Source organism: Triturus cristatus, chromosome 8, assembly GCF_964204655.1.
Source record: "Triturus cristatus chromosome 8, aTriCri1.1, whole genome shotgun sequence".
NCBI lineage: Eukaryota > Metazoa > Chordata > Amphibia > Caudata > Salamandridae > Triturus > Triturus cristatus.
The window spans coordinates 190,066,479-190,079,244 of record NC_140591.1 but is presented as its reverse complement, the minus strand read 5'-3'; the positions used below and the strand labels follow the sequence as shown (position 1 = coordinate 190,079,244).

The following is a 12,766-nucleotide window of genomic DNA, read 5'->3' as shown; positions in this document are numbered from 1 at the left end:
GACACTGCCATAAACTAGGAGCATCTGTCGCAGCATGGGGCACACCGGGCCCCCAACAGGGGAACCCCGAGCCTCCACACCAAGAGTACCCAACCCACCCACAAAACATAAGAAACAAGGGGCGATCCAAAGAGACTTTGGCCTGGAAGTCTCAATGCTTGGCATCCACGCCCACTCAGAGGAAAATGCATTTGAAGAGTCGTAGCAAACAACTAGTAATGTCAACTTGCGATTGGCAGACAGTGGTGCGTCGGACAGCTCAGGTGGGCGCTCTGGGCTCGTTGACAGTTTGTCAGATCCTGAGCCATGCCTTCTCTTGGATTTGGTCCCGGCGGGACCTATTTCGTCTCGATCCACATGAGGAGTCTAAGTCCAGTAACAACGGTGAGCCTGGTCGGAGTCGTGGGCACTACTCGGCCCAGGCGAAGACAGCCTCCGGAGTGTCAAAGAAAAACGACTTGGAGTTAAAGATCACACTCATCCTGGCTGGATATAAAAGCATATATTGTAAGTTCATGTCCCGCAACTTGCGGTTTGCAGCTGCGAAGGACTGGCTTTGCTGCTGGACTAAGCGTGTGTAATCCGGGAACTCATTATGGACCTCGATTCGTGTTGAATGCCGTCATTGTCCTGGCATACCGCAAGATTGCATCCCGGTCGGCGTAGGTCAATATTTTGGCAATAACCGGTCTGGGATTTTGGCGAGGAGGAGGTTTTTGAGTCAAGGCGCTTAGGTGCGCTCCACCACAAAGCAGGAGGACAGCAGGTCCCTAGGCATGAGGTCAGTGAGCCACTCAGTGATGAAGCGGGTCATGGAGGCACCTTCACACCTCTCCGGCAGGCCCACAAAGCGCAGATTGTTACGTTGCGCCCTGCCTTCCGTGTCCTCCACCCTGGAAGCCAGCCCTTGCGACACCACAGTAAGTTAGTAGACTTTTTTCTGGAGGGTGGACACCGTGTCTTCTACTGTCAAGACTCTTGTCTCCGCCTCTGTGATGCGATCTACGGCCTTACAGAGATCCTGGCGCAGGCAAGAAACCTTCAACCCCCCCGCTCCAATCTTGGCATCCAGCGTGTCCCTGGCGTTATTAATGGCTGCCAGGAGGGCCGCATTATCAGACGTCGAGCATGCCCCTTCACTGCTTGTAGAGCCCCCAGTGGGCACAGTGTACTGGTCTGTGGTACCCTGTTTAGGGCCAGCGCTGCACAGCTTGTCTCTGCCCATCGTGTAGGAGGTCGAGTTGGTCGCAGCTGCTCGGAGGGGGTATGCCGCTATCACAAGGCCGTATGTGCACCTTAAGAGGGGCTACAGCTGGACAGGAGCAGGTCTTTTAGAACTAGGGATGTCTCACCCCAAGGGCCTGGGAACGAAACCCTCACCAGGGGAGGGGGCACCGTCCCCAGCCCAACAGGGTAGAGGCTACTGGAAGTCCGCCTCCCCGCACAAGCGCTCCTTCAGATGTGTGTCGGTTTGCAGGGGGTCAGGCCACCTCCACCATGCGAAGCGCGGTGGTCATTCCATGCAGGCACTGACCGAAGAGGGGCTACAAGCCAGGCGGTGCCGTGTCCCCGGCAAGCATATGGTCCACGAGGGCGACCCCCACTGGAAATTGCGCCCTCCTGTTAGGATTTTCTCTGGACCCGCATCAGCCAGTTGCGGCACACGGGGAGCACCGGCCGGTCGATTCCTCTGTAGCCTGTCCAGCAGCAGCATGCACCCCCCCCTAGGGTTGATGGTAGGATGCAGCGGGCTGTGCCAGGAGATCTAGCAGCAGTAGTTTGCAGGAAAACTCAGTCACAGGCCCCTCCGCCGTCACTATATTCTGCCTGGTTGGGGGGGGGTGCGTCGTCAGCAAGGTTGGGGCGGGAGGTCAATGGTGGCCACAGGAGGAGGGGGGTGCCGGGCACACCGCAGTCCAGCACCACCGCAACGCGTTTACCTCAGGGGCTGCGGTTCAGCCCCGGTCACTCCCGATATGTCCTGCCCTCGCGACCGCTGTCCAAAAGATGCCCGCCCGGCCACACCCCACACGTGGCCCTCATGGCCAGAGTTGGGTGTCAGAGCCTCACGCTGCGAGGACGGCACGGCAGCAGATGGGGGTTGTGGCGCAGCTACGGAGCCTCGCCGGAGGATCTCTGCCGCGTCATATCACTAGCAATGGCGGCCGATGACAGAGTCCCAGGCAGGGAGGAGGTGGCCGGCCCGCACCGACACCCGGCCAGATCCTATGCCGGCTCATGCACTCAAAGGCACCAGGTGTCGGGCCGCTCCCTGCCGCACAGCACACGTCCAACCAGGTCTCGGGCCCGAGTTCCGCCGCGGTGACTCCACGCTGCGGTTCGGGCGCCGGATGGGGGACTCGGCCGGCACCTCGCCGGAGCTTGCCTGCCGGATACTGCACCTCGGCAGACGAGGCGCCCCCACGTGAGCAAGAGCACAATCCCCGCTGATGGAGCACCTCTGAGCAGGATTACGGTAGGATTATTTGTAGATTTTGGCATGGACGCGCGGAGCCCGGTTTGGCTGCATCCGCCATGTTGGCTGTCCAGGCCACGCCCCAACAAATTGTTTTTAAATGTTGTTTTGATATTTCGAAAAGTTAATGTAGTTAGTAAAGCTGATTTTGACTTTTTTAAATTTGTTTAAATTGCACTTTTTTTTACTAATATACTTAAGCCTGCCTATGATTTTTTGATATGGTGAATATGTGTTACTGGTGTCTTATAATATTTATAAACCCCCAAAAAATTATCTATGGTTTAAAAAAATTGAAAGTAGAATTTTTCAAAAGTTTGCATTTTAAAAGGGTCTAACATTTTTTGGTATTATAACAGGTCAGTAAGTTACTAGAGGAGAACAGTGTTTTTTTTTCTCAGTCTAAGTTTGTGCTTTGCACAGATAGTGAGAAATCCTGAAGGGAACAAAGGCCACATTTTTATTATTGTGCTATCTTTATTGTTACAAATCCTCAAAACCGTTATAAAATATATTATTAGAATTCTCTTACAAATTTTTGTAATCTGTGAAACCTTTAAAACATTATAAAAATAAGTAGGAGTTTAAAAAAGTTAGAAATGATACTTTATATAAACATACTACTCAAATGTGTGGCAAAATCCATAAGTAAACATTTACATTTTATATTTATTAAACACAGTTACTCAATAGTACTTCCTAGGTGTAGTACTAGGACAGATGGCCTCAAATGACTGATGAAACCCTAAACTCACTTGATGTTGGATCTCCTTGTTGCTACTACTCTTAGATTTCTCAGGTGATTTCAGCATTATTCACATAAAACTCTTTTCTTCAGTCTTTATTCCCAGATAGGAATAGGAACAAAGTTCTAGATTGGGTCTCTTCTTCTCTTTTTTCAGCAGAAATATTGCAGAGGAATTACCTAAATTCTTCTTCGTCACACGGAATTCTTTAGCACTGTCAGGATCAATTTTGTTTACTGGTGCATTTTAACATAAATATAAGTGGTTTTCCTGTGTTCGGGCAAGGAATCCACCCTTGTCTTCTAGTCCATCAACAGAGGATTTTAATTGTTTTTTTTAATGTATGCTGTACAGACACACTTTAAAAAAAAAGGATTACTGTTTATTTGCATTTTGGTGGAAATGTTCAGGAATCAGTTGTTAATACAACATTTGGAGAGCCGGTCAGACTTCTTGAACTTCGGTAAGAATTCTTGGAATACTCTAGATAAGGTTCATCTGTCACATTTGACCACAACCTATCACTGTGAAATTTACTCATGCTTAAAATGACACCTTGCTGGTATTAGATTTACTTGTGAGGAATCCATTCAGGAGTCCAACTTCACATTTTGTGAATTTCAGCTTTGAATTTGTGTGCATAAAAGAAGCTGTTTGTGTAGATAAGTTTGTAAATGACATCTTGCATGCTCATAGTTTGTAAATGCCCTTATACCTCAATCTGTCATGCTCTCCCTTTCTTCACAATCCTAGATACCATACCATTACATAATTGAGAATCAGAGAATTATTAGTACATTGGGCAAAGTAATAAAGATTAAAATGGGGCCAAATTGGTATTTCTAGTAGTGTGGATCCTGCCCCAGCATCCCCATTGGGCTTGAGTTGAATTGATAATCCTGAACACTTCATTTTGTTTTATGTCAAACAGATATGAAAATTAAAGTGAGGATCGTTAAATTCAAAAGTATACATCTAAAATGGAAAATACAATCTATAGGGAAACATTTATTGCAAAATAAACAAAGTATGTGTAGTATCTTCATGTTATGTTTCTAATGTTCCCTTTTAGTGTGAGTGTTCTGTATGGAAAGTTGGTGTGATGGACATGAGTGTAATGCCTGGGTGCCTGGTGTGAGTGTTGACAGTTAGAAGATGGGCTGAGCAGCTAGCAGGCTTCTCCTGGTGGGGGCGTTAATAAATATACTTCAAAGACACTACTTGGCTACGTCTACTATGTCACCTCTACACATGGGACTCTCATTTTTTTCAACGATTCAGAGACTTATTCACGCTCTACAGTTGCTTTTTAGGAAGCTAAAGATGACGTTTACAAATAGTCAACTTGTTGGAAAGAAGCTACAAGATTTACAAGTGCAGACAACACACGGAAAAAATCGTAACTAGGCTGGGTCACAAGAGGCCACACATACAGTGCAAGTAGTCTTCCAAGAGGTTGCCTTGAAACCTAAGAAGCAACAAAGGAAAAAAATGAAACTTGAGCAGCATGCCTTGCAGCCCCACCAGTGTCCATTACATCGGACAGCCCCAGGCCAGGCGTGCTGTGCTATGCTCTGTTTCATGTGGTCACATCTTCAAGAACTGTGCTTTCAAGAAAAGCTAACCATTTAAGATGATGGCACTACCCCGTTTTCTTTACATTTTACAGAGTACACCATATGCAATACCCCCCAAGTACTTCAGGGCATTAGAAAACGAACAAAGAAAGCTATTGTGACAAGGAAAACCAGCAAGAATTGCACAGCAGAAACTAGTTCAGTGTTGGTACGATGGGGGAATCGCATTACCCGACATACGGAGATACTATTGGGCGTCTCAGTAAGTGGCCATTAATCAATACATCTATCATTCCCCGGAAGATGCAGCGTATCAGATAGACAGGTATGTCCTGGGGAAGAGGGGATACATAAGGGCTCTCTACACCTCACCAAGACATATAGCGTTGACAGGGCTAACAAAAACTACGGTTTAATTGTGGCATACGGCTCAGAAGCAGTTGGGGTGGGAAAATAAAATCTCGCAACACACCCCACTCTGAGAGACAGAAATACTTGGACACATGGGTAATTATCGAGGGTTTGATAAATGGTACCACATAGGTTTGTCCCGGGTGGGAGATCTGTGGGTGAAGGGAGATGTACGACCATTCGCAACACTAACAAGAATACGAGCTATTGGGTACAGAGGCACGGTGCTCCCGGAGTCTTCTCCGCTGGAAGACAGAATCCTAATTGATCATATGAATAAAAAAGTGATCTCCTTAACCTTCCAGAAACTAGTAAACCACTCCCCAGACCCCCTCACCAAACTTCGAGACTGATGGCAGCTTGACATTGGCATTATTGAGGATTGGCGAGACGCATTTTCGTCCCCGAAAGAAGTTGCAATATCGAGTACGTTTCGACTGGTGCAATTGAAAATACTCCATAGAATCTATTATTCGCGCAGTCGACTAGTGAGTATGGGCAAGATAGTGGATGCCTCCCGTGGAAAGGGGTGTGGTATGGAGGGAACATATTTTCACATGATCTGGGAATGCCCCAGAATACAACAATACTGGAAATCCACCACACAAAAGATGTCCGAAGTAACCGGGATAGACTTGACCCCCACCCCGGGCTGGTGTCTCCTCAACATATGGGAATCCATGGATCATAGTGAGAAAGGGTGGCTCTGGGTCACACTGGGGCTCATAATTGCAAAACGAAATATTGCCCGACATTGGGGGGGCCTGGAGGTGCCGGGCTTGCGGGAATGGGAGAGAGACCTTGATTGGTGTATGATGGCGGAGAAGACTGTGTACGCTAGCCCGAGAGCAGAGATGCAGGGGAGAATAAATAGTATTGAGGACTCCCCGTAATAGTAACTGAAGTAACTGTGGAAGTACAGAAGCTACAGGATTAGATGGTGAACACAGAGATATACCCAGCAATGTAACATTTATAAATGATGACACAGAGCCTTGAAAAATGGATAAACGGTTTTGTCTCCTGTCAATTTAATAAAAAGATTTTTTTTTTTTTTAAAGAAAAGCTAACCAGCTTTGTTTTTGACATTGTACATGTCACTTCGTCTACTATGCATGGTCTTTCTGAAGGTGTTTGTTGCTCATTGTGCCTACGTGCTTATTAATATGGTCTTGCTCAGCGTTGGACCTGTGGATAAATTACTGGTGCCAAACATGCAGTTTTTAAATGAATACACAAGTGTATGGAATATCGGCTATTACAAGGTGGATGCAGCTGACTTTGATCATGAAAACCCTCTACCGGCAGTTTTCTGCATGTTTTAAACTTCACGCAAATCATTGTGCCTTTCTATGGTTTTGTCAACCTGCCTCAAGCAAGAGGGGCTATTAAGGTAAGCCAAATTTTGCTTTCAATTGTTTTTTTAAAACTAAAATGACTTGCCTACTTAATGGCAGGTAAAAACTGTTACTCAAGTTTTGTTTTCAAATTTTACTCGCGCACCTTACCAGCGCGGAGAAGCTGGGGAATCCTCTATGACGTCTTTGCCTTTACGCAGCTCTTAGTTGCTGTGGGATGCTTGCCTGCAGCAACGCACCTTGAGCCACCCGGCATGCGTCTATTCAGCATACCGCCATCTTGTGCTTGGTCAATGTTATCATCCAGCTTTGAGTGAGAGTGTTGGTGTCTAGCATGTCCGAATGCCTGGCGAGGTGCGTGTGTTCTGGAGGTCACTGTACCATTTTCCCATGTATTGGCACATACATGAGGAGTGTTAGGTTGGGTGATAGTCTTTTCCCGACAGTTACTATGGTTTGCTTCCTTACCTGAGGAGTACTTTCATGGGTGAAGTCCACCCATAGTGTTAGAGTTGTTATATGCGTTACTCCCTTTACTCTCGTCACAGTGTTCTCTTGTTTTATCATGTGGCATTAGCTCCCTTTGTGTCTCTGAGCTGCATGTTCTCAACTTTCTTTTTGTTTCAGTATTAAAGGAGGAGGATGGTGAGAGTTTGTGTGTATCTTTTCATTCTTCTTTCCTCCTTTGTTTAGTCTGTGTTCCCTCTCGTGATGTGCTTTTTTTTTTTTGATAATCAAGTTTATTGATTTTTAAAAACAAACCACAATTCACATTGGCAGCTAAATCAGGCACAATATCTAGATAGTATACAATCGTAGGGGAGATGACAGAGACTTGGAAATCATTCTTTGGGGGAACATCTTGCATGAGGTTATCATTAATCTTAAGAAACACACATACCCCTTAGGACAATAGGTTGCACCATTTACCCCAAATCTTTTCAAAGAGTTCAGGGCAACCCCGGGCTTCAAAGAGGGGATCCTCTTGAGTTCCGCACCAGTCTACCCCCCGCCTCCACTTCCTTATAGTAGGAGACTTGGCCTGAGACCAGAGAGCCGCTACATCCCGCTTCGCCATCGCTGTTCCCAGGAAGCGCTTATCGTCCTGAGATCCATCCAGGCCGTCAAACACACCCAGAAGCAAGAGTATTGGATCATGAGGAACTGTCCACCCCACGGTCTGTGTGAGTTCCAGTTCCTCTCCCGCCCAGAATGGTGCAAGGACAGGGCATTACCAAATCATATGGTAGAAGTCCGCAGGGACGTGATTACATCGCGTGCCGGTCGGGGAGGGCCGCAGACGGGCACTGTATAGACGCGCGGGGGTGACGTATGCCGTGTGTAGGTAGTAGAGTTGGACTAGACGCCACTTGGAGGAGGTCGTCAAGGTCTTGGGGGCCATGAGGGCATCCCTCCAGTACGCATCTTCTAGGGGGCCCACCCAACCCTTCCAGCGGGCACGCTATGAATCTAGGGTTTGCGGGGCCATTGTTCACGAGGGAGCTGTAAATCCGTGCCCCCCCTCTACACAGGTTCCCCATCATCACTTGGGCCTCGAGGGGACTCATTTCAGGGAGGGAGGTGGGAGACTGAATGTGCACCCTTAGGGCAATCCTAAGCTGTAAGTATTTATACAATTGGGAGGAATGGAGGGAGTAGCGTTGTTGCAAGTTCGCAAAGGTTCTGATGTCGTCCCCAATCCAAACGTCCCCCAGAAGCGAGATCCCAATGCGGTCCCACCGACGAAAGTCCCTGAGAGACGAGGCCTCTCACAGCCAAGTACCACACCACAGGGGCGTCTGTCTGGTAAGTTTCCGGTACCATTTTGTGTGGCGCAGAGCTGTGCGCCGAGCCAAGAGGACTGACCTAGTGATGGGGGGGGGGAGGACCTGCGGTATGGGGGCCCCATATAAGTAGGCCTGGAGCTGCGGGAAATCCATAGATCTGAGTTCCACTTGGTATGCCGGGTCGGACCAGCCACCCGCGAACCAGTCATGAACCACGATGAGTCTCTTGGCCAGATAGTAAAGGTGGAGGTTGGGTACACCCATGCCCCCGTCATAAGGAGGTATGAGGCAGTGTGCCAGAGACAGACGTGGTCTCCCGCCCCGCCATAAAAACTGGGTAAGGATACCGTCAATCTCACAGACCAGCATTTTAAAAAGGGCACTTCTGCCAAGGGGGTAAAGAGGAAGGTCCGCCTTGACCTTGGTAAATTACGCCCCTGGTTACCAAGGGCCCAATCGAGTTCTGGAAGTAGGGCGACCCAAACCCCCAGATATTTGAAAGACTGCCTGCGCAGGGGAATGGTCGTTTGCCAATCGAAGCAGGCACGGGACGGGTGGAGGGGAACCAGAGTGGACTTCGCCGGATTGAGCCAAAGGCCTGAGACCCGTTCAAAGGCGGAGAGGGCGTCCAAGCACCGTGGGCCGGAGTTCTCGGGGTCCGCCAGGAAAAGGAGGACGTCGTCGGCGTAGAGGGCGACCTTGTCAACGTGAAAGGTGTCCCAATCCCAACCTCGGATGCAGGGATATTGACGTATGAGAGAGGCCAGGGGCTCTATCGCTAACGCAAATTAGAGCGGTGAGAGCGGACAGCATTGGCTAGTGCCCCTCTGAATTGGGAATGACTCTAGCTTTAGGACTGGAGTATAAAACACGAACGAGGCGTCGAAATGGAAGGCCGAATCCCAACACCTCCAGCACGTCCCCCAGATAGCTCCAGTCAACCGTGTCAAATGCTTTTTCAAAATCAATGAAAAGCAGGGCCAAATATGAAGTGAGATGATGGTGGTAAGCAAGGGCGAGGTGGAGGCGGCGTATACAGTGCCGGGTACCCCGGGCAGGCATGAAACCACATTGGTCTGGGTGGACCAAGTCATGCAAGTGGGGGCGGAGACGTTGAGCCAGGACTGTGGCAAAGATTTTCACCTTGGTGTTCATGAGGGAAATGGGGTGGTAGTCCGCACAGGCCAGGGAGGGTGGCTGTGTCTTTGGGAGGACCACAATAGTGGCCACATTCGTCTCTGGCGGAAAGGACCCGTGTCCACCACGTGCTGAAACAATTCCACTAAATGTGGGACTAACATGTTGCGGTAGGTCGCGTAGTATTCTTGAGGGTAGCCTTCCGGCCCTGGCATCTTACCGGAATGCAGGAGTGAAATGGCCCCGTGTATCTCCTCCGGAGTAAAGGGGAGATCGAGAGTCTCCGAGACCATCTGGGGAAGGCGGGGCAGTTGGGTCCTTGTCTCTGACAATAACACAACTAGGGAGGCTTCGGGGGTCTGGCCGCGTAAAGATTAGCATAGTAGCCCGCAAAGGCTTGGGCAATAGCCCGAGAGGTGAAATGGTGAGCGCCGGCTGCATCACGTACCTCGGGAATGATGCGGTTGGCTTTGGGGTAGGAGACTAGGTTGTGGAGTAATTTGCCATTTTTATCTCCCCAGCCATATATGCGCGCCACTGAGGAGCTGCGGAGAATTTTAGCGGAATCCAGAGAGATCTAACAGATCTCCTCACGGAGCAGTGCAAGTTGTCGGGCGGAGTCAGCACTTTCAGTAGAAGCCTGGGCTGTTTCCAGTGTACAAGGCAGGCGGCCTGGGCCGTGCGCTTCGCGTGGACCAAGCCCCTAGCCACTCCTCGTATAGTGGCCTTGCCAGCCTCCCACAGTGTACCTGGCGAGGGTACCGAACCTGTATTAATTAAAAAATATTGCCTCAGCCCCCGCCTGAGGGATTTAACAAAGGCCGCATCTTGCAGAAACCAAGCGTTCATCCGCCAAGTGGTACGAACGCCATCGGGGGAATTCCCGAGACGAAGGGTGACAGGGGAGTGGTCCGAGATGCCTCGGGCAGAATAGTCGCCCCGGACACCAACTGACAGTCGGGGGCCGGCATCAGGAACAGGTCAATGCGAGAGTGATTATGGTAGGCTGCCGAAGTGTGCGTGTGTACTGTTCCCGACGGGGATTCCACACCCTCCAAGTGTTGCAGAGACCCTGAGCGGAGGACCAATCCGAAAGGCGCTTCACAGAGGCAAGACGAGACGCAGAGGGAGCACCAGTTGTGTCGCGAGCAGTTTGCATAACAGCATTGAAGTCGCCTCCGACGGCCGTCAGACCCTGAGGAAAGGCGGAGACTACGAGCGTGAGGTGCCGAAGGGCAGGTGACATTGTGGCGGGGGGAATATACACACACAAAAGATTAAGAGGGTGCCCCTCGATTTTGCCGGTCAAGGCCACATACCGACCCTGTGTGTCCGACTCAGCCCATGTCAAAGTAAAGGGGAGATCCCTGCAGATCAATATGGCCACTTCCCGGGAGCCCCGCGTGAAAACAGAATGCCAGACCCTGTCAAACCCGTAGCGGGCGAGGAAGGTGCAATGAGTTCCCAGAAGGTGTGTTTCCTGTAGAAAAAGGATATCAGGTGTGTGGTGTTGGGCGCTGTGAAGAACAGCAGCTAGTTTTATGTGGTCTAGTAGGCCATTGACGTTCCACGACAAGATATGGAGGGATCTACTTAAGGTGGACAACATCAGAGCGGGTAGTGTGTGTGGAGGACAGTGCGGGTAGACCCAGGTCGTCCTCGGTAGCGTGTGTGCACAGAAAGCTGCCAAGAGAAACAAAGAATAGTGGCCCGTAGGCGGCTAAAAACAATAAACAATCGGGAGACAACGGTCTGCCCACCCACCCTTCCCGCCCAACACCCCCTACCCTACAATTCTGAAAATGAAGCATCTGTCGCCCAGAAAAGGAAACAACAAAACAGCAATACAAAATAGTCTGAGTGCTAAGCTAAAACGATTAGCAGAGCTTGGTCTTGGCAAAGGTGGACCCCTCCATGTAGACTGATATGAAATCGTTCACAGCTGCAAGAGAGTCAAAGAAATATAACATGAACCTCAGTCCAGCGGGCTCCCAGGTCCCACTCCATCTTCCGCCCCGGACACACGAAGCGCGGGGCTCCTGGACAAGTCTGAGTCAGACATGGTAGGGCGCAACGTCCCAGAGGGGTCGGGGACCCGGCTCAGATCGATCATGGACCCGGACAGGCTGTGGGGCCCCGGAGGCATTCCAGAGGAAATGAGCAGTTGGGACACCGCGGCAGGTTAGCATGAGGCCCTGCTGCATCGATCACCCTTCTTGCGGGACCGAGTGCGGCGTCGTTGCGGTTTGGGAAGAGTTGGTGAAGGTTGTTTTGGCTCCTGTCTGGCAGGGGGAAACGGGGCGCGTCTGGAGGGGGCGCTCCTCTGTGAGCCAAGTCCATGCCGCTTGAGGGGTGTCAAAGAAGAGTGTCTTATCCTGAAACGCCACTCTGAGCCGGGCTGGGAAGAAGAGACCGTAGTGGAGACCGAGATTGCGAAGTTTCTGTTTTTACGTCATCATAGGTTCGTCGCTGGGCCTGCACCTCCCTGGTGTAATCCGGAAAGAGCATAATCCTGCTGTTTTGGTAGGACACTGGACCCTGCAACCTCGCCGCCCTGAGAATAGCGTCCCGCTTTTGGAAGTTGAGGACCCTCATGATGATGGGCCGAGGTGGGGCCCCGGGCGGGGGCCGAGGAGCCAGGGAGCGGTGAGGCTGCTCGATAGCGAACCACGGGGAAAGTGATTCCTTAGGTGTCCAGGATCTTATCCAGGTCTCCAGAAATACATCAGCCCGGCCCTGTTCGACCCCTTCGGGAAAACCTATGAGGCATAGGTTATTCCTTCGTGACCTGTTTTCGGTATCTTCGGCCCGCCGATGCTGTTCAGAGGTCTGAGTTTGGACCTGGGCCCCCTGTGTCTTCAGCTGGCCTATGTCATCCTCTGCCGAGGAAATACGTGATTCCGCCTCCGAGATCCGGGTTGTCTCATTGCGCAGGTCTTGGCAAATGAGGGCCATGTCCACTCTTACCTCACCAATCCTGTTCTCCACCGAGGCTTGTGAGGCCCCATTTGTTTGTAGGATCGTGAAGAGATCGCCCCCTACGGGGGTGGGGGCATTCGATGCCCCCTATTAGGGTCCCGGTCACTGGTGGTGTATTGGTCCATCTTTGTCTGGGTTGGCGGAGCAGATGCCCTCGGGCCACGGTCCCTGCCCATCGCAGCCATGGATGTTATGTTATGTTATGTTAAAATTATTTCTAGAGCGCACGTACACCCAAAGGTTTCATGGCGCTATGGCAAAGGTGCACTAAATCAGGAGGTTACTGGTAAGCTTG

At 50.4% G+C, this 12,766-nt stretch overlaps 1 protein-coding gene across 3 annotated transcripts in view; it reads left to right on the top strand.

Moving 5' to 3' along the window:
* Window positions 1–12,766, top strand: part of DOP1B (DOP1 leucine zipper like protein B) — a 687,459-nt gene that overhangs the window by 60,152 nt on the left and 614,541 nt on the right. The window lies entirely within an intron of this gene.